The sequence below is a fragment of the Pleurodeles waltl genome, chromosome 3_1 (genome assembly GCF_031143425.1).
Source record: "Pleurodeles waltl isolate 20211129_DDA chromosome 3_1, aPleWal1.hap1.20221129, whole genome shotgun sequence".
In the NCBI taxonomy this organism is placed as follows: Eukaryota; Metazoa; Chordata; class Amphibia; order Caudata; family Salamandridae; genus Pleurodeles; species Pleurodeles waltl.
In genome coordinates this window covers 470,297,981-470,319,414 of record NC_090440.1, presented here as the reverse complement: position 1 = coordinate 470,319,414, position 21,434 = coordinate 470,297,981, and positions in this window count along the sequence as shown.

Here is a 21,434-nt window from a genome sequence, read left to right as displayed (position 1 = left end):
GGGGACAGTAGGAACAGGGACAATGGCAGCCATCAGAGAGGAGGCCAGAGCCTGGATCAATCTCTGTTGGGCTGCCAATCCACTGTGAATGCCCTCCAGGAATGCATTAGATTGCTGCATCTGGGCTGCCAGCCACTGGATGGCAGTCACAATGGCTGATTGCCCTACAGAGATGGATTTCAGGAGGTCAATAGCCTCCTCACTCAGGGCAGCAGGGCTCACTGGGGCAGGGCCTGAGGTGTCTGGGGCAAAGGAGATGCCCACCCTCCTGGGTAAGCGGGCACAGGCAACTCAATGAGGGGCAGCTGGGAGGGCGGTGCTGGTACGGGGGTGGTGGCTGTGCTTGTAGCTGGGGTGGTCACAGAGGTGTCTGCCACCACCAGGGAGCTCCCATCGGAGGAGGTAGAGTCTGTATTGTCCCCTCCAGTCTCCGCTGTGGTGCTCCCCTTGCCCTCCGTCATACTGGTGCCATCAGCGTCAGTGGACTCAGCCTCCTAGGTCCTGTGGGATGCAGCTCCTTTCGTCATCAGTGCCTCTGCTCCTCCGCCAGATGATGCTAATGCACATAAGGACAGGATGACAAAACAAGAAAGGGTGGAGAGAGACAATGGATACACTGGGTCAATGACTGCACCAACACCACTGTTGGCGTACGCAGCACCCTCACACAGGGGACAGGCCTACGCAGTATGCATTGCACTACCAGTGATTTTGCTAGCCACCAAGGCATGAGGAGGAGCGCACACCGCCAACTGCAGCACACCTGCGACCCACACAGCCCTGACCAGTAGTGGATGCTAACAAGCTAGGTAGGCAGCATTTCCCCTTCAGACCATTAGCCAATAGAGGATCCACACTGCTATGTCTGGCCTGGCCTAGAGGCACCCACTGACACACAACCACCACCGGGATACCACCCTTCCAGCCGCTTCCTTCAATAATGGCCACTGTACTCACCCCTCTTGTGGCTGCTGTGATGCCCTCAAGCACCCATCTAGCTCTGGATAGGCTACCACCAGTAGGGGGGCCAACAGGGGGGCCAGGGTTCGACGGTCACCCCTTCCTCATTGAGAGGCCATCCCCAGCTGGGCTTTGGCGGTCTTCCGTGCACAGCGTCTCAGGTCCTGCCACCGTTTCCGACCGTGGGTGCTCTGCCTGCCATAGACGCCCAGGGTCCGCACCTCCTTGGCAATTGCACGCAATATACCCTTCTTTTGATTGCCTCTGACCTGCAGAGGCAATACAAACAGGAGAACACCATTAGACAAACAGTCCAGCCTGTAACACGAATGACCCACCACACCCATTTGCATCACTATTGGAACACACATAGCCCAGCACTCAACATGTACCCAGCAAAGAGGACATCCCTCCCCCTTACACAATGCCTCCACGCAGACCTCCATACATTCATACCACGTGCATCATGCCCACAGTGTACTCACCTGTTGGTCTGGAGGCCCATACAGCAGTCCGTACTAGGGTAGGACCCCATCCACCAGTCTCTCCAATTCCTCTGAAGTGAAGGTTGGGGCCCTTTCCCCGGTCACATGGGCTATGGTAAGTTCCAGACACAGGTTACAGCAGCACATGAAGTGTAGGTCCTCTCCTATGTAAGGTCAGGAAACAAGTGAGGAATCAGATAGAAAATAGCAGTCACGTCCGCAGTGGTGCATGCCGTCACTGCTGGCGTAGATCACCATTGGCCACTGTACCCCATAGGGCCCAATATTAACCAATGAGGAATTGTGCAGCGGTTCCCGACCACCTCCAGCGACGGCGCACAACCTCATCAGAATTACCTTACTTCCACCTGTCCCTCCACACAGGACAGGTGGATGCCATTTCAGGGGGGCAGGCCTATCGAATAATGCTGTGTCACAGGATAAATAGGCATATACATGACAAATCACACTGGGGGTCATTACGACCTCGGCGGTCTTGCAAAAAGACCGCTGAGGCCGCAGGAGACAGAATACCGCCATTGCCGGTGGTATTCCTGGCTCCCTATTATGACATTTCCGCTGGGCCAGCGGACTGTAACAGTGTTACCATCCGCTGACCCAGCGGAAATGTCACATCAACATTGCTGCCGGCTCGTAATAGAGCCGGCGGCAATGCTGATGTGCAGCGGGTGCAGTAGCACCCGTCGCGCATTTCACTGCCCGAAATTCGGGCAGTGAAATGCGTGACGGGCTATGCCTGGGGGCCCCTGCACTGCCCATGCCAAGTGCATGGGCAGTGCAGGGGCCCCCAGTTGCACCCCATGTCCCCTTACCGCCAGCCTTTCAATGGCGGTGTTTACCGCCACGGACAGGCTGGCGGTCGGGGATGCCCTGGGGATTATGACCACCAGGTGGAAACCTGGCGGTAAAGTGGAGGGGCCGGCGGTATGGCCGTGGCTTTTGCGCCACGGTCATAATTGCTGGTGGAACACCGCCAGCCTGTTGGCCGTGTTACCGCCAACTTATCGCCGGCCGCCAGGGTCGTAATGACCCCCACTGTCCCTTAAGATGTTTATAGATTGCGGATGACTGTTGTGGCTCCATTGTTCAGTTTGTGACAGCCTCTTCACTCTTTTGTCCCTTAGATACCTACCGCTGTGGATGAATAGGAGGTGGAGACATACCCCCATGTACAGACCCCTGGTGGACTTGGCTACACTGGAGGTCAGGCACATTATACTCACCTATAGACTGGACAGGGCCCCAATCACAGAGCTGTGTACCCAATTAGAGCCTGACCTGATACCTGCTATCCGTCATCCCACTGGGATCCCCCTCTTGAGCAAGTGCTATCAGTTCTCCATTTCCTGGCAACTGGTTCTGTCCAAGTGACAGTGGGCTTGGCAGAAGGAATGGTTGTACAGCCAATGTTCTCAATAGTGCTGTCAAGGGTGTTGTCTGCCCTGTAAAACACATATGCAGCTACATTGTATTCCCCCAGGTTGAGGATTTGGCCACTGTGAAGGCCAGGTTTTATGCAATGGGACATATCCCCAATATTTTAGGGGCGATTGACACATTTTGCATTTGTCCCCGCCAGAATGAACAGGTGTTCAGGAATCGTAAGAGTTTCCACTCCATAAATGTGCAGATGGTGTGCTTGGCGGACTAGTACATCTCCCATGTCAATGCCAAACATCATGGGTCGATGCATGATGCCTTTGTCCTAAGGAATAGCAGCATCCTAAATGTGATGTCCCAACTACAGAGGCACAGGGTGTGGCTAATAGGTGAGCCCTGATTCCCACCCAGTAAATGTTGTTGTATCACTATGGTTTTGGCCATATGGGATAGTGTGTGGGTAAATGTTGTCCCTCAATATTTGCAGGTGACTCTGGTTGCCCAAACCTATCATGGCTGCTGACCCCTGTGAGGAATGCCAGGACAAGGGCAGAAGAACGTTATAATTAGGCACATGGGTGAACCAGAAGGATAGTTGAAATGACCTTTGGCCTCCTGAATGCCAGGTTCCGGTGCCTCCATCTGACAGGTGGATCCCTGTGCTACTCACCCAAGGAGGTCTGCCAGATAGTGGTGGCATGCTGCATGTTGAACAACCTGGCCCTCATACGCCATTTCCCTTTTCTGCAGGTGGAGGAGAATGTAGACTGCCCTCTGGCAGCAGTGGATCCTGTGGATCAGGAGGCAGAGGATGAGAATGTAGACAACAGAACATATGTAATCAGACAGTACTTCCAATGACACACAGGTGAGACTGTGCAACTTTACATTTCAATGACTTTGGTTGTATTCCCACTTCTATGCCCACTTACTGTGGCCCACTTACTCTGGCTATTCATTTTGCAGATGTTGGTGATTTGACAAATACTCCTGGTGTAATCACAACAGCCAGCTACAGGTCATTGATTCTATACTCATTCAATGTACAGTTCATTTGCAATGGTTGTACCTATTTCAATCAATACATATTTGAAATACATGACATACTTGGAAATGATTTATATCAAAGGGTGTTTATTGTATTGCTAATATATAGAGGGGGAAGTGCAATGGGATGGGGTGATGATGCATGAAAGTCGAAGGTATTGCTCCAGTCTGTTTGTAGCACAGGTGCATTGTCCAAGGGGAGCAATGGCAGTTCCAGGTGGATAGGGTGACTGAGTGGGACACAAGGGGGACAATCAGGAGAGTCTCATTTCCGGGCGGGGGTCTTGGCAAGTGTCTATGGCTTCTGTCTGGATCACAGGGAATGTTTGCGGGGTGGTTCACCTTCTGCAGGGGGAGGGGTGCTGGTGGCCTGTTAGTCCTGTGGCGGGCCTCCTGGCAGTGGAAGTGGAAGGCTGTTAAGATGACTGGCTAGTGGCAGGGGCCTACTGGTGTGACACTGCCTCCCTCATAATGTTGGCCATGTCTGACAGCACCTCTGCTATGGAGATCAGGGTGTTGTTGATGGCCTGCAAGTCCTCCCTCATCCCCTGATACTGTCCCTCCTGCAGCGGCCTATTCTCCAGCACGTTATCTAGGATCTGGCCCATCGTGTCCTGGGAATATTGAAAGGCTCCCAGGATCTCAGAGAGCGCCTCCTGGAGAGTCGGTTCTCTGGTCCTGTCCTCCCTCTGGTGCACAGAAGTCCTCCCAGTGTCCCTGTCGACCTGTGCCTCTGTCCACTGAACTGTGTACCCACTGCCACTGACCCCAGGTCCCTGATTGTCTTGTGTGCGAGTTGTGGGCTGTAGAGGTGGGCACACTGGTGATTGACCTGTCCTGGGGACAGAGGTTTGGGTATGCTGAGTGGGTGCTGTGGTGTTGTTTCCTAATGGGGGAGGCTCTGTGATGGTCTGTGACTGGGCTTGGGTAACCGGCTGTCCAGTGGTCCCTGATAGGCCAGGTAGATCGTCCAGATCCTGAAAACCAGACTTACTGTCATCACTGTGGGTCTCTTCAGTTGGGGGACTGGATAGTGCTGGCATCTCCTCTCCGTTGACAGGGGTACTTTTAGGGATATAAATGATGTGTTATGGTTAATGTGTATGACATTTTGTACATCCCAGGCTTCCCCTCTATGGTTGGTGTTGCCCTGCCAGCTTTTACTTGTGTATGTTGGTGTACGTTGGGATTGTTAGATCTCTATGCTGTGCATGCTTTAGTGATGAGTGTCCATGCAGGGCTGTGAGGGGTGTCCATGCTTTGGTACAGCATGCAGGGCTTGGCATTGGGGTTAGTGGGATGTGATGGTGGAGTGTGTGGGATGTATTGGAGTGATGGGAGTGAGGGTGAGGGTATGTGATGGCATGCAGGTAGGTGGGTGGTAATAGTAGGGAGTTGACTTACCTGAGTCCAGTCCTCCTCTGACTCCAGCAAGGCCCTCAGGATGCAGTATTGCCAAGACTTGCTCCTCCCATGCTGTGAGTTGTGGGGGATGAGGTGGGGGTCCACCGCCAGTCCTCTGTATAGCGAGCTGGTGTCTTGCTGCTATGGAACGTACCTTCCCCCGTAGGTCATTCCACCTCTTCCTGATGTTGTCCCTTGTTCTGGGTGCTGTTCCACGGCGTTGACCCTGTCCACGATTCTCCACCATAGCTCCATCTTCCTGGCTATTGATATTGCCTGCACCTGTGCTCCAAATAGTTATAGCTCTACCCAGACAATTTCCTTCACCATGATCCTTAAACGGGGGTGCCTTTGTGGTGCCAGGTGTGTTATGTGATGTGTGTTGGTGAGGGGGTGTTGACTGATGTGTTGGGGTGTGGGCAGTGGGGTGTGTGAGGGATGTATGGGTGTAAGTGGTATGTGTATGTGGTTGTGGCAGTGGTCTTGGTGTCAGTCTGGTGGCGCTTATTGATATTCGGAAAGGGTTGTGGGTAATGTGGGTGTGTGTTTTATAGCGGTGTGTGTGTTTGGGTGTGGTGTGAGTATGGGTGTCAGGTGTGTGTTGTTTGAATTGTCCAATGTGGTGGTGTTTTTTTCTGTGGGCGTGCATTTTGAGCGCAGCAGTATGTACCGCCAATGGTTTACCGCCGTTGAATGTCCGCCATGGTGAATTGTGGGTCATAATGTGATGGGCATTGTTCTGTTGGCGTAACAGTGTGGGTTTTGATACCGCCACTTTATCACTGACCTTTGGGCTGGCAGCTTTGTGTCTGTGGCTGTATTCTGTCGGATTGGTGTGTGTGTGTCATAATATGGTGTAGGAAGGTAGCCTCTTTCTAGCATTATTACCCCCACTTTTGGCCTGTTTGTGAGTATATGTCAGGGAGTTTTTACTGTCTCACTGGGATCCTGCTAGCCAGGACCCCAGTGCTCATAGTGAAAACCCTATTTGTCAGTGTGTTTTATATGTCTCACTGGGACCCTGCTAGCCAGGACCCCAGTGCTCATAGGTTGTGGCCTGTATGTGTATCATTGTGTAGTGCCTAACTGTGTCACTGAGGCTCTGCTAATCAGGACCTCAGTGCTTATGCTCTATCTGCCTTTAAAATTGTCATTATAGGCTAGTGACCATTTTCACCAATTTTAATTGGCACACTGGAACACCCTTATAATTCCCTAGTATATGGTACCGAGGTACCCAGGGTATTGGGGTTCCAGGAGATCCCTATGGGCTGCAGCATTTCTTTTGCCACCCATAGGGAGCTCAGACAATTCTTACACAGGACTGCCACTGCAGCCTGAGTGAAATAACGTCCACGCTATTTCACAGCCATTTTAGATTGCACTTAAGTACCTTATAAGCAACCTATATGTCTAACCCTCACTTGGTGAAGGTTAGGTGCAAAGTCACTAAGTGTGAGGGCACACCCTCACTTGGTGAAGATTAGGTGCAAAGTCACTAAGGGGGTCATTCCAACTTTGGCGGGCGGCAGAGGCCGCCCGCCAAAGTTCCCCCGTAGAAAGACCGCTAGGGCTTCTGTGCACTTTTCCAAGGAATCCTTTGTGTGCAACACAGCCCAGGTCCCCAGCACTCCATCCTGTATTGCTTAACTCACTAAGTTGACCACCAGCTTCGTGGGATCCTCTTTTGTAGTGTTGAGACGATCAGTGTGCTCAGTTTTCTTGAACCTGTGTTCAAGTACTTCTGCGGGTGCTGCCTGCTTCTGCATGGGCTTTCTGTGTTGCTGAGCACCCCCTCTGCCTCCTCTTCCAAGTGGTGAACTCCTGGTCCTTCCTGGGTCTGAGCAGCACCCTTTTTCTTCAACTGCAACCTTTGCAGCTAGCAAGGTTTGTTTGCGGTATTTCTGCGTAGAAACAACTCTGCACCCTCCAGCATGCCATGGGACATCTTCTGTGCAAAGGAGAAGCTCCTGGCATCTTCTGTTGTTGCAGAATCTTCAGCTTCTTCCACCCGGAGGCAGCCATTTTCCACCTTCATCCGGGATTTAGTGCCCCCCCCCCCCCGGACACTTTCGTGACTCTTGGACTTGGTCCCCTTCCTTTACAGGTCCTCAGGTCCAGGAATCCATCTTCAGTGCTTTGCAGTCAGTTGTGATCTTTGCAGAATCTCCTATCACGACTTTAGTGTGCTTCTGGGGAAGTAGGGTGACTTTTCTCCTTGGGATAGGGTATTTCGTACACCCTTAGTGTTTTCTTACATTCCCAGCAACCCTCTACACACTACACTAGGCCTGGGGTCCCTAAGTGGTTTGCATTCCACTTTCTTAGTATATGGTTTGTGTTGCCCCCAGCCTATTGCATCCTATGGTAATCTTCAGTGTTTGCACTACTTTTCTAACTGTTTACTTGATTTTGGTTTATGTGTAGATTTTGTGTATCTTACTTACCTCCTAAGGGAGTATATCCTCTGAGATATTTCCGACACATTGTCACTAAAATAAAGTACCTTTATTTTTAGTAACTCTGAGTATTGTGATTCTTATGATATAGTGCTATATCATATAAGTGGTATAGTAGGAGCTTTGCATGTCTCCTAGTGCAGCCTAAGCTGCTCTGCTACAGCTACCTCTATCAGCCTAAGCTGCTAGAACACTACTAATCTACTAGTAAGGGATAACTGGACCTGGCACAAGGTGTAAGTACCATCAGGTACACACTATAAGCCAGGCCAGCCTCCTACATATGGAGAACGGATATTCACCACTGCGGCGGCAAGTTGGTCAGCCGTCAGCATTGTCATTAGCAGGATTTACTGCCAGGGTCATAATAAGGGCCATAATCTCAATTGCAAAGATGTGAGCATTTGCAAGCTTGCATTGAAGTCTAACACAAAGACAGGCTCGCTGTGATAGGGGAGACAATGAGAGGATTCATGTTAAAATATAAGTATGACTAAATATAATTTAAAAGGCTCTAAGAAATTTCAGGGAAAATGCTTCAGATATGGTAATGCTGGGGAGCTGGGAATATTGCTAACTTCCTCAGAAAGCTATTTGCAAAAAATGCAGAAGGAAAGGTCATTTCACTAACTATTGTAGGTCAGGTCTTAATAGAGAGAAATTGAGTGAGGTGGATTGTGCATGGAATGATGACTGAAGAGGTGGTTCCTCAGATAAAAAGGCAAGAAAAGTGGAGGGCCATTTGGGAGTGTGTTGGTGAATAGCATTTCCATCAGAATGTTTTTTGATTCTGGGTTGAAAATAACATTGATACCTAAAGTACTTTTGAAAGAAAATCTGAAACAAATGGTGAGATTGTTCAAACCTGATGTTCAATAGAAATGGTATGTTGGTGAACTGATTAAATTGCTTGGAGATTTTTTAGGTACATTAGGAGTGGGTGGAAGATTGAGCCTAGGGAAGCTGTATGTATTCATTAAAGGGAACTTCATCATTAGTTGGTGTTGAGACAGAAAAGTCTTCTTCATGGTTAAAAGTGTGTGCCCCTTCCCTGAGTGCCCAAATGTACTGTTGTCTGGTTCCCTAATGCTGTTTTTTTTTGTTATAAGTAAATGTGGATCATGCATGTGTGTAATGTTATAGGACTGTCTCATGGATTGCTGTCTTGTTGGACTGGGAGGAGTGCCCAAAATGCTACCCTCCTAGTAGAGTTAAGCAGTGCTGTAGAGGCAGTACACCATGTAGTAATCAGTAGTATTGAAAATGTATTTTTTACCTTGTGTCACTGAGTGAAGTCTACAGGTTCATTCACCTTTTTACAAGTTCTGCTGCTGTGTGCTTAACTCACCCTTGGCCTACATCAGGTATATGTGGAGTGCTGCACAGCGAAGTAGTAGTGGCTCTGTGCTGGATGTATGTGTGCCTGGGAAGAGTATAGAGATAGAGCAGTACTGCACAGTATATGTGTGGTTAGTGCATGTACTGGTGTATATATGCCTGTTAGGAATACATTATATGAGAGATGTAGTGCAGTGTGTGTGCAATGAAAGCATGTGCTGATGCACATGTGCTTGTGTGAAGTACAATATATGAAGGGTGAACTTTTGTGCAGTAAGCGCATTGTGATGTTTGTGCTGGCAGTATGTGTGTTGGCTAATAGCAAACCCTAGTACAATATAGAAAAGCTACAGTAATTGAACAGTGAGCACAGACTAAATGTCTGTGTTGAATGTATGTGTGTCTGTAGTGGCACAATGCATGGAAGTAACAGTAATGGAGAGAATGTGTGATGTGAAAGTACACTGAGTACAAGTGTGTCTGGAATGGTGCATTACATATCGGACCCTGGTTTCCATTTTTGGAAGCCCAGGCCTGCCTGGCGAAGACAAGAGTTGAGGATCACCCCAGGCAGATTTGTACATTGTTGCATTCATGTGAGCTGGGTGGGACACACACTGGAGGTGGAGGAAAGGAGGATGAGACTCTACTCACCCTTTACACTTCAAAGGTTTGCCCTTTGATGAAAGGGTCATGGACACATCTCAGGAAGGAGCTGGAGCTATTAAGAGAATCTTGAAGGCTAGGGTTGGGAGCCCAGGCTTAACCTTTTGATGCACTTATCAGTGTGGCTGACATCAAGGTGTGAACTCTGGTCAATCCCAAGTGCTATTGATCAATCAGCTTTGGGTATTTGCCTGCTATAACAGACATCATATCAAGGGGAAATAAGAAAAGAAGATTTGGGGCCATGGTGAAAGATGGCCACCTGAATCAGAGCTCTGAGCGCTGTGGGGCTTGTGCAGGCAGCAGAGGCACCCATTCACTTTGCAGGGGGACAGACTTGTCACATCAGCATGCTGCAAGCATCCGACTGCCAGGTTGCGGGCACATCTGCTCTCCCAGAGCTCCGTACACTATGAGGGACAACGGCATGGGAGCCAACCACAAGGAACCAATCAAAGCAGGAGACCTGCATCCTGGCCACAACCGCTTCAGATGGCCGGGCATTTCTGTGGTACTCCGGAAGGATCACCCACCATCTACACCCTTGTCCCTAGGGGACTAACACATGGCACACATCAGCCAGTTCCCCATGCTCCCTGGAGCCTTTTGGTAATGGGCCACATCTCAGGTGTAGAAGCCTGGAAAAGGCTGTAGGGCATCAGAACTGGCAAGCGGTTGGTTCTTGGAGCGCTGGTCTCATATGTGACGGTGATGGCTTTCCCTCCCATCCCAGGGCTAAGCCGTCTGTACACCAATGGGGATCTTGCCCTCCAGAAAGTCTGCAGAGCTGGTCCATGTGCTGACCCTGAAGCTGTGCTGCATACGCAGCATTCCTCCATTAACCCACGACGGATCTGCTAACTGCGGGGGGACAGGTGTGAAGTGGGGATACTCTGTGGACCACTGACCCTTATCCCCAACTGCTAGTCCCCTGCACATTTGCTTACAGCCCAACCCCAGTTGCACTTGGGGCAATAGTATGGCATCCTGGGGTACCTCTGTGATAGACTGCACATCCTACTGCTGTGCCCCAACCACGCTGCTGGGAGACAACATGAAGGTGGGACTGCTTGGTCCTCTCCTAAGGGGTATCATACTTTATCTCCCTTACCCCCTTCTTCCACTGTCAGCCAATTCTATCACGGTTGGGGTGGCCCTTACTCTGTAGATCTATTCTGTCCACCCTGAAGAGCCTTTCTGCTTATGTGCAACTACTGTTTGCAGTAGAAGGATACAAGGTCTTCTTGCTCACGACCACAAAAGCGTGGATGGGGACCCCTGCCCAGACTGGTACTACCACAGACCTAGATCCACCAGCTGCGGTCATGATATGATGACATGACTGTCTATCCAGTCTTCCTGCCTCTGCGAAGAGCACCCAGTAGGCTAAAGAACACAACACAGAGAAAGACACTGGGTGTGAGTCTGACCTTAAGTGTCTAACCTGGAGATATCCATTGGCAAGACCTCTGGCAAACCCACCAGTAATTTGACAAGACAACTCCTTTTCTCAGAGGCTTTACTCCAACCTTGCGCCATGGCCGCAGCCCGAGAACCCTGACATCTGGATATCTGGAGCCCACAGACGACCAGGCAGCAGATACTACCATGGAACACATCCTTCATAAAATCACAGCAGTGAATCGCAGACTTGCATCACTACATTAACTGCAGAGACCAAATCCATCCAAGCAGACATTGCAGGGTTTCAAGGGAGGATGTTGAATCTGGATGTCAGCCTCACCTCTGTGGAAGATTGTCTCAACATGCGCCCGGACAAGGATCAGGGACTCTCCTGCCCCAGCAATGTCATTGACCTAGAAGATAGGAGCTGCAGAGACAATGTGCGCTTCATTGGAATCCCGGAGCACCTGAAGGGATCAGATATGAGACGCTTTCTCAGAGACCTTCTCCCGACCCTTTAGGACCTTACTTTTGAGCCCCCTTTGGAGCTGCAGAGGGAACACTGTATAAGTCCACTGTGCCACGACAACATGATATGCCCCTGCCCCATCATCATCTGGTTCCTCTCCTACCCTATAATTGTCTGCTTCTTCTGTCATGAATAGGCACATCAGCTCCTAACTGCAGCCTTCACCCATGGCCCCTACACCAACGATGGCTACGAGAATCATATTGCTGTAGAATTTTCCAAAGAGAACAGCGACTGCCGCATGCCGTTCCTGTTCCTTCGGACCCGGCTCTGACAATGAACTTTAAATATGGCCTTTTTGAACTGGACAGAATGGGGATAATTAAGAATGGCAAATCTCAGGACTTTTATGACCCAGAGGACCTACACCTTTTCTTGGATGGCCTCTAAGCCACAACGATGGAGGTGGTACCACAGACGTCCCCAGGCTGATGGTATAAGGGCGCGTAACCCTACCACAGAGGGAGAGATTATGAAAAAACGCTGATGCCTACAGGAGATTGTGACCAAGCTCTACAAGTTGTGGTTCACCACATCCAAACCCAGGACAGGGATAAATCGAGATCCCCTCTGAAACCTGCCTCCTCTACATCTATACCTTCAATCTACCCATAAGCCTCGTCCTCAGAGACTGGGAGCTCAGACCACCCACTGCTTACGTGATGAGTATCACTCTCAATGCTACTGTTTCCCAGCATTGAAGAATGTGGAGCGCAAATAGCATGGCTCAGTTCAAAGCCAAGACTCGAATACTGTAGGAGGCTGACCCTCTATGAAGTGTGCAAAACTAGGCACACTGTGCAGGGGCCCATGCAGCCACACGGTTTCCAGAGGTAAAAATTAGACTACCCAATGCTCCAATTTTTAAGGTAGCTGGTCAAGCAGTTAGGTTAATTTAGATGTGCTAAGCATTTGTTGTACTCAAAAAATCAACTGTGCACCAAATGAATACTGAACACTCAATGAATAACTCAAGACCAGAATTTATAAAAATAATTCAGACTTTTATATAATTTTGAAGACCAAAATGGTTAAGATACGTTAAGTACTTGTTCAGTTATGATTTTTCAAAGTTTTATTAAAGCTATGTGTGAATGGCCGTTTGTGAATGCAAAAATGCCTTTCATTATGTATGAAAGGCAATCGCTATGCAATTTTAAGGAATCGCTAAAATAGCGATTCCTTAAAATTGCGACCCTGTTTAGAGTATCACAAATTGCGATTCTCTAAATAAGAAATAACAAAAAAGGAATCCTTCTTTGCGATTTCTTAAGCATATGAATCTAGCATTTCCTTAATGCGAATTGCGCATTAAGGAATCAGAATTTACCACCAAATACAACTTGGTGGTAACCATGTGCAAATTTTAAAAATGCATTAAAATGCATTTTTAAAATTGACCTGAAACGCACACACGCCCCTTTGACATGTGTGCCCTTCAAAGTCCTTAAAGAATGTTTGGGGGTGCACCAGAGGGGGCCTTATGCTCCCAGCAGCCTGGGCTTTGCATTTCCTAAATTGTGAATTCCAGTTAGGAATTTGCTATTTGGGAAATGCAAAAAATGTGCAAATATGGGCCTACAGGTGCGAATGGGCTCAGAATTGCTATTTGCGGTTCGGTAATAGCATTTGCGATTTTTAAGAAATCGCTATTACTGAATCGCAAATATGATACATACGATTTTGCAACTCTGAAATAGCGATTTCTTAGAAAACGCTATTGAGAATCACAAAGTGGATTCTTGATACACCTGGCCCCTAGTCTTTTTGTGCGTAATTAAGCATCATGGGAATCAATGGAAGGTCACCTAGAAAAATGCATATAAAAATCACACAGGGGAGTTACTAGTCTCTTCTATTACAGGATGATCAATGACATTGGTGGGCATACCATGCCAGCTGTGGATTCTCGGACAGGTCCCGGTTCCAGCAGGAGTAGTGCTAGAAAGTCTCTTGGTACAGGGCCAATTGGAGGGGCCACCTGGAAAAGGAGCTGGTTTGCAGGTTTAAAGGTGGTGCCTTTGGGTCCCCTTGATCTGTCGAGGTTGCAAAGGGTTAGTTACTCGTGGCACACAGCAGGTTCTTTGCTGCAGGGCTCTGGGCGGCTGGATGCAGGGCGAGTTGAAGGTCTTGGAAGCTGCGAGCAATGGAACCATTTGGAGCTGGAGTCTTCTTCCATGGCCTTGCAGGATGACCAAGGCGCTCTGGTGGGAGGTCTGGGGTGATCCTGAAGGCCCTCAACTGTGGCTTCCTCCTGGTCCAGTTGCAGCTCTGGATGAGCTGTTTTTGCAGCTGTCCGATGTGCACCGACCAGTACCAGGGCTAGTGGTACAATTTGGCCACAGGAGGGCAGAGTGCCACAAAATGTGGCACACTTGTAGTTCTCATCCGGGCTGTCATTGCTGTGTTGTCAGGTCTAACTGTGATTTCCGGTTGTGAAGAAATCTTTCAGTCGGTAAAGTGGCACTCACCGGTTTGCCTGTTCTTTGAAGGTTTCTTTGGTTTCTTGAGTGGTGCCTCCACTCAGGAGGGAGATCTCAAGGTATTTGTGAAGCCTGGAGGTCCTCTGGGTCTTTTGAAGTCGGTCCAGTGGTCACCTCCTCCGCAGTGGTGATTGTCGAGACTCTGGTGCAGCAAGCAGGAGTCTTGGGGCCTCTTCTGGTGCAGCCGGTCCTCTGTTCTCATCCTGTCGGGTTCTTTGGTGCTGTCTTCTTTTTTTAATGATGAATCGGGTTTCTTGGTCTAGGGGAGCCCACTAAATACTGAACTTAGTGGCTGTTTTAGGGGGAACCTGGTAGTGTCCAATGGGACACTTACCCTTGGGTGGCTACACCACTACAGTGACCACTTCCTGTGGAAAGGGTCACTATCCTAAACCTCATTGGCTATTTTCCTGCTATCCAACATGGAGGGAAATGAAATGGTGGACCCACTTCACCTGCAATCCCCTAGGGGTGGTGCATGCTCAGTGAGACCCCACCTCCTACCCTTTGTGTGGTTTCCCGCTTTTGCTCCCGCACCAAAATGGGGTGTTGACAAAGAGGGAAGCAATCTGCTGCTAGCAGCAGGCGTGGGGGCTCAAGTTTCAAGGGCGGTAGCCCTTTGAAGCTCACCGCCAGGAGAGTGCACATTCCTGAGGAAGGATTGGCACTGTCTTACAAAATAGAGAGCCAGTGCACCCCCCCAGGTTTGTATATCGCCTGTCTGGAGGTGGCCCGCTGGATGGAACCAGTCAGCAACCATGCCAGTTAGGTTAGCTTTTTTAGGGAACACCTCTAAGGTGACCCCTGTGTACACATAGGAATAAATCCAATACTGGTAGCAGTTTGGATTTATCATCCTCAGTTGTTTGATATCGAACAACCCAGGGTGCAGAACGGCCGTCATGTAGCTGGGGAACTCGTGTTTGACCAGTGTCCAGTACATGTACTTAAATTTTCTGGTCTGTTCGCTCACGATGACCCCGGTTTGGCAAGCACAGTGGGGGCATATTGCTTATGCAACCATGCCCTCACGTATAGAATGGTGCACCCTGCCTTAGGGCTGGATGGCCTACTAGAGGGATAACTTACCCACAACATATGCAGGGTAGGGTGGACAGGGAGTATGCTATGTCGAGTTTACCTTTTTAGGTTGGTCCCAGTATACTCAGCCTGCACTGGCAGTGCTGGGTGCATCTGGGAGCAGGGCCCTAGAGGGTGACACAATCTGTGCTGCTGCCCTCAGGGGCCTACCCTTAATATACCATGCCCTGGGTACTGTGGTACCCATTTACTCGGGACTTACAGTGATATTTAAGAGTGTATCCAATTGCACCAAGGATCACAAGAGATTTAGGGAAAGAGCTATCACCCAGGGAACCTGGTTAGCAGGGGCCCTTAGCACTGTAATGTATAGGATACATCAACAGCAGGCAAAAGGTGGGGGCTAACCATGCAAACAGAGGCCTCCTCTCACAAGTACTGTTATGGAACCTCCTCTACTTTCTTACCCTCTCTAACCCTCAAACTCCTGCTGCCCCCCAACCTTTCATCTTTCTCCCCGTCACCATTCAGCTGCTGTGTTTATCACTGTATTACATTGCTTTGCTTTGTTCTGATTATTTCATGTTGAATGACAGCACTGTTGTTTGTTACTGATTTTAATATGTTACAAATATGCTATGCTGATCCAAACCTTAAAGCTATGTCAAGTGCTATGCCAGGTCACCCCCTGACTCCTTCTGACCATTAATACTGCCCCCTCTCTTTGTGGGGGGAGGTTCCCTGCACTCTGCAGGGGCATGCAGTGATGAGGACAGGACTGCATAGACTGCCCACTGAACCTTTGTGACAACCATGCGCCATGCTGTACACAACCCTGCGCTTCCCTCTCATCCCCCGGATGGACTACACAGACACAAATTCCTGGACCATGATGTTCCACACCCGCTGACAGCAACCAAACCAACATCCCCCCTCCTTTCCTCACCCCTCCGGTAACATCCGGTACAGTTTGGTACAGTCCAGTAAACTCCAGTGTAGCCCAGAATTGAAGATGGCTCACTACCTTCCACCCAGTTTGGCAGTCAAGATCTCCTCCAGTGTCGGCCCCAATACCCATACTGATGAAGAACTCGTGCGGCACCACCCACCCCACGCACGTGCCCTGTACATATACGCTTAGCTCATCTTTATCTCTGGCCCTGCTTTCCTGAGGGAACAATCCCAGGGCGTGAGACCCACCGGTTTCAACCCGCAGACCTCAAACCTAGACCCCTGGTCTCAGCCTGTTCCCTATCTTATTAAATCCTGCTTACACTCATTGTCTTATGCCTTCGTCTACCAGGACCTTCTCCATATACCACCCTGCCCCACCTCATGCCCCCTTTCCTGGATCCACCCCTAGTCTTCTTGCTTGGTCGTGACTGCTCTTCATATTACTCCAGCTCTGATCCAGAGGACTCCCTTTTCCCCTGCTCACTTAACTGCCCCTACCCTCCATTGGTAACCCCTTCTCCCCTACTAGCTGTAACTAACCCACCCCCAAACAGTGGAGAACCTACCACAACCCCCCTGGTATTGACTCAAGATGCCAGCTGCCGTCACTTCACATTCCTGACACCGCCCCCTATGTGTTCTCACATAGAATGTCAACGGGTTGACTTATTATGTGAAATGGAAAAAGATACTCTCCTACCTACAATCCAAAAAGCCAGATGTGGCTCTGCTGCAAGAGACACACTTCATTGGGCCCAAATCCCCAAAATCATTCCAAGATTGGGTGGGTAGAGTGATCCTCAGCAGTTTCCCAGATTCACCAGAGGCGGATGGCAGGATATCCCGTAAGTGTGGAGTGGCGATCTTGTCACTTAAATCTCTGACCCCGAGGGCAATGAAGATATAGGGGGTCATTACAACCTCAGCGGTCTTTCCGCAAGACCGCCGAGATACCGACGGGCTGAAGACCGCCAGTAGTGTTGTCTTCTGCGCTGCGTATTATGACGGCTGGCAGCCCTCCGTCCTTTTTTGTACGGAAAGCCACCAACAGTCATACTGGCGGACGGCGGGAAAGTGGAGGTTGCTCAACCTCCACCGCCCATCAACAGAACACCGCCCTCTGAATCACGTCCCATGATTCCGTGTGGCAGTGTTCTGGTGACGGTGTACTGGTGGCGGAGCTGCCCCCATGGATCCCGTCCCCTCCCGGAGGATCAACAGACAAGGTAAGTTGATTGTCCGTTAGGGAAGGGGGTGGGGGTGTTGTGTGTTGTGTGTGTGCATGGGGGTGGGCGTGTGAGAGTGGAGAGGGGGTGAGTGAGTGAGTGTATGCGTGCGGGGGGGTGTTGTGTGTATGGGAAATGTGTGCGGGTCGGACGGTGTGCATGTCTGTTTGTATGTGTTGTCGGGGTGTATGTGTGCGTGTTGGGGTGTGTATATGTGCATGTTGGGGGTGTGTGCGTGTAGGGGTGTGTATATGTGCATGTTAGGGGTCGGGGTGGGGAGGGGGTTGTGAAACCTCTGGGGGTGACAGGGGGTGTGGGGGGAGGATTCGTGGGGGGGTACCCCTATCAGTGCCAGGGAAGGAATTCTGATAGTGCCTACTGCCATGGATCTCATGGCGGTTCCGAACCACCCGAGATCCATGGCGGTATGCAGGGTCCTGATACCGTCAGCGGTCTAGTGATGACCACCAGGCTGGAGACTGCAATCTCCAGCCCAGCGGTCTTCACCGCCATGGCGGTCGGAATGGTGAAGTGGCCGATGACGTGGTCATAATTCCATTTTTTTTTCCGCCGGCCTGTTTGCGGTCTTACCACCGCTTTACCACCGACCGCCAGGGTCGTAATGACCCCCATAGTCTGATCCTGACTGCAGGTACGCATTCATGAAATTGAGAATCGGGGACCGCACGTTCTGTGTGGGATCAGTCTATGCTTCTAAGGGCTCCAAATATGCCTTCTTCCTCCACCTCAACCGCCCTCTATTGGAAATAGGTGCCTTGTGATACTTCATATGGGGAGACTGGAACCTGGCCCAGGAGGTTATCCTGGAAAGGACCAGACCCCTGTATATAGGCAACAACTCGGACAGGGCACTCCTGGCAGACTTGATGGAGGATCATGGGCTGGTGGAACCATTGGAGGCTCACTCACCACATAGATAAGGAGTTCACCTTCCTCTCATTCACCCACGGCACTCAGTCGCAATTGGACTACTTTTTGGTTTCCAGAATGATAGTGGCACAAATTCGGGACTTGCATATTTTGGAAGCCACCCTTTCTCACCATGCCCCCATCACATTGACTACAGACGGAGGCCTCTCCTCCCCAGGCCACAAACCAGGGCACTTCTCTGTACCCCGCTACTGTACCACTACGTGCAAGTTGCTCCTAAGATCACACGTTTCCACTTATTTGGCTGACAATAAGGGGTCGGTGACATCCAATAGGGTGCTTTGGTCAGCTGCGAAAGCGACTATTCGAGGGCAAATGATGAGTGACGCAGCAGTCACCAAATTGTGGGGAAAATTCCCCTTTACTTATACTGAGTTTACAGTGTCTTCGTCATTGAGGAGGAGAGGGGTTCTAACCAGTTACAACTGGTTCTGGGAATGCCCCTTCTCTCCTCCAGCACAGGCTCCAACCATCAGTAGGGGGTAAACGACCCTATTGTGCGAGGCCGGGGCACAGCCTTTACAAATGAAGGTGTGCCCCGCCTCTCACTTCTCTCAGCCCAGGAAGACCATACAATATGTAGATGCACTTCTGTGAAACCTCCCGGTGTACAGGCTGTCTGAAAATTATGCACAAAGCCCCAACTGTCAGTCTACTCAGACATGGATTGGAGTCAAGATGCAAAAACACCAGTCATAAGTACAGGGAAATGCTCACTTTCTAGAAGTAGCGTTTCTATAATAGCAATAAAAAATGCACCTACGCCAGTAAGCAGTATTTCTCATCACCATTACAACCAGACCCAACAAGCCTACCCCTCATAAATCAGACAATACCCCTTACACTTAAGGCAGGACATTCCTAATGTAATCCTATGAGAAGGCAGCACTCACAGCAGTAAGACACCAAGTTAGGTTGTCTGTCAGTATCAGGACAGGCCAAGCAACCTGGCGCATGTCCTGCCTTCTACATACATGGCACCCTGCCCATAGGGCTAGCTAGGGGGTACCTTAGGAGTGACTTACATGTAGTAAAAGGGGAATTCTGGGCCTGGCATATAAATTTAGATGCCAGGTCCCTGTGGCAGAAAACTGTGCACACAGGCCCTGCGCTAGCAGGCCTGAGATAGGTTTGAAAGGCTACTTCAGTGGGTGGCGCAAGGTATAGGGATACCACTTCACAAGGGACTTATAGGCAAATTAAGCATGCCAATTAGGTATATGCCAATCATACCAATTTTACAAGGGAGAGCACTTGCATTTTAGCACTGGTTAGCAGTGAAAACTGCTCAGAGTCATAACGTCAGCCAAAAAATAAGGAGACAAAAGGCAAAAGGTCTGGGGAATGACCCTGTAAAAGGTCCAGGTCCAACAATGCTTTACATGCCAGAAGTACTCCTACCATCCACAGAGTGGACTGCAGAGGGGCAAGCCTACTTTGAAGCTGAAATCACCAAAACCAAAAAAGCACAGGCGATTTCCAGTCTTCCATACCAGAAGGCTCCCGGGGAGGATGGTTACCCGGCAGAATTTTATAAATGGGCAGGAGGAGAGGTAGTGGACAGCCTTTATGCCACATTCCAGGAAGCGGACCAATTGGGCTGTCTGGGTTTGATCTCCTACAGGGCAGTGGTTATGGTTATCCCTAAGCCAGGGAAGGTCCCCCTCCTCTGTGGTGGTTACAAACCAATCTCGTTACCTAATCTAGATGTCAATATCCTCTTCAATGTCCTAGCTACTCACTTGTGCTGTCATCCCCTCCTTGATACATGAAACACAGGTGGGGTTTGTTCTGGGCGCACCTCCAGGATTCACATCCGTACCCTCACATGCTCTATGAGCAGCCAAGGACTTGCCTGATGAGAATCTGACATTATTCCTCTACGTCAAAAAGGCACTTGACCGCATAGACTGGAGATTTCTCTTCATGGCCCTATGGAAGTATGGCCTGGGCAACCAGTTTATCGTCAAGATTCGCCTGCTGTATGAAAACTACGGCATTTGTGTCATTAGTGAACTGTGAAGGCTTCCTGTTGAATCCCTTCCCAATCAAAAGGGGAATCAGACAAGGCTGAACCCCTGATGGGAATGATCTGTCAGTCCACCACCCTTATTGGAGTACCCCTCAGGGGGAGGTGAATCTCAGATATACCTATACACTGATGATATCCTCCTAACCATGACGGACTGCCCCACTCCCTCCCGGCCGTGATGTAGATCATCAATAACTTTGCAGTCTTGTCCAGTTACAAGGTAAATTGGGGCAAGAGCAAAACCTTACCTCTCTCCTGAGTCACTACATGTGAGGCCATTCAGGGATACCCCTTCCTGTGGGTTCTGTCACACCACAAATACCTCGGATTCCTCGTAAACAAGGATCTATAACGCATGATCCCAGACAATCTGGAGCCCATTATCAGCCGTATGCGACTGCATTTCGACAAATGATCTCACCTGGGGCTTTCAATGTGGGGCAGGATCCAAGAAGTAAAATTGGTAACAATGCCCGCTTCACGTATATGCTGGGTATGCTTCCACTCCAGGTGCCTGTGTCAACATTATGTCTTACTGATGTGAAGATCCATGCCTTTGCACAGGACCACACTTGTCCACATTAGTCTTCTGCCACACTCATGGTGCACCCCTTGAGCCAGGGCCTGGGACCCCGCTCGGTAGAACACTATTCACTGGCACTTCATCTCTCGCAATGGGTATACATGCTGCCTACCACACCGTACCCACCACAGTGGGTCAAAATGGAATGAGTAATTCTTTTGAGTAGCCCCGACCTAGGGTCCGTATACAAGGTGAACCCATCACGATCATGCACTAGCAACCCGATGCTACTTGCCATGCATAAAGCCTGAAATAAAACCCACTGATTTTTTGGGTCCCTCCCGCCTGCATGAACATGCTCCCATATAGGATAATGACTGCTTAGCATTGGGGGACGGAGACTGCACTGGAAAAGTGACACACAGCGAGGAGTGCCACTCTGGATCGAGTCCTGATGGATGGCAACATAAATCCTTTTCGCCAATTGCAAGAGGACTTTAGCCTCCTATCTCAGCAGGAATGGCAGCACCT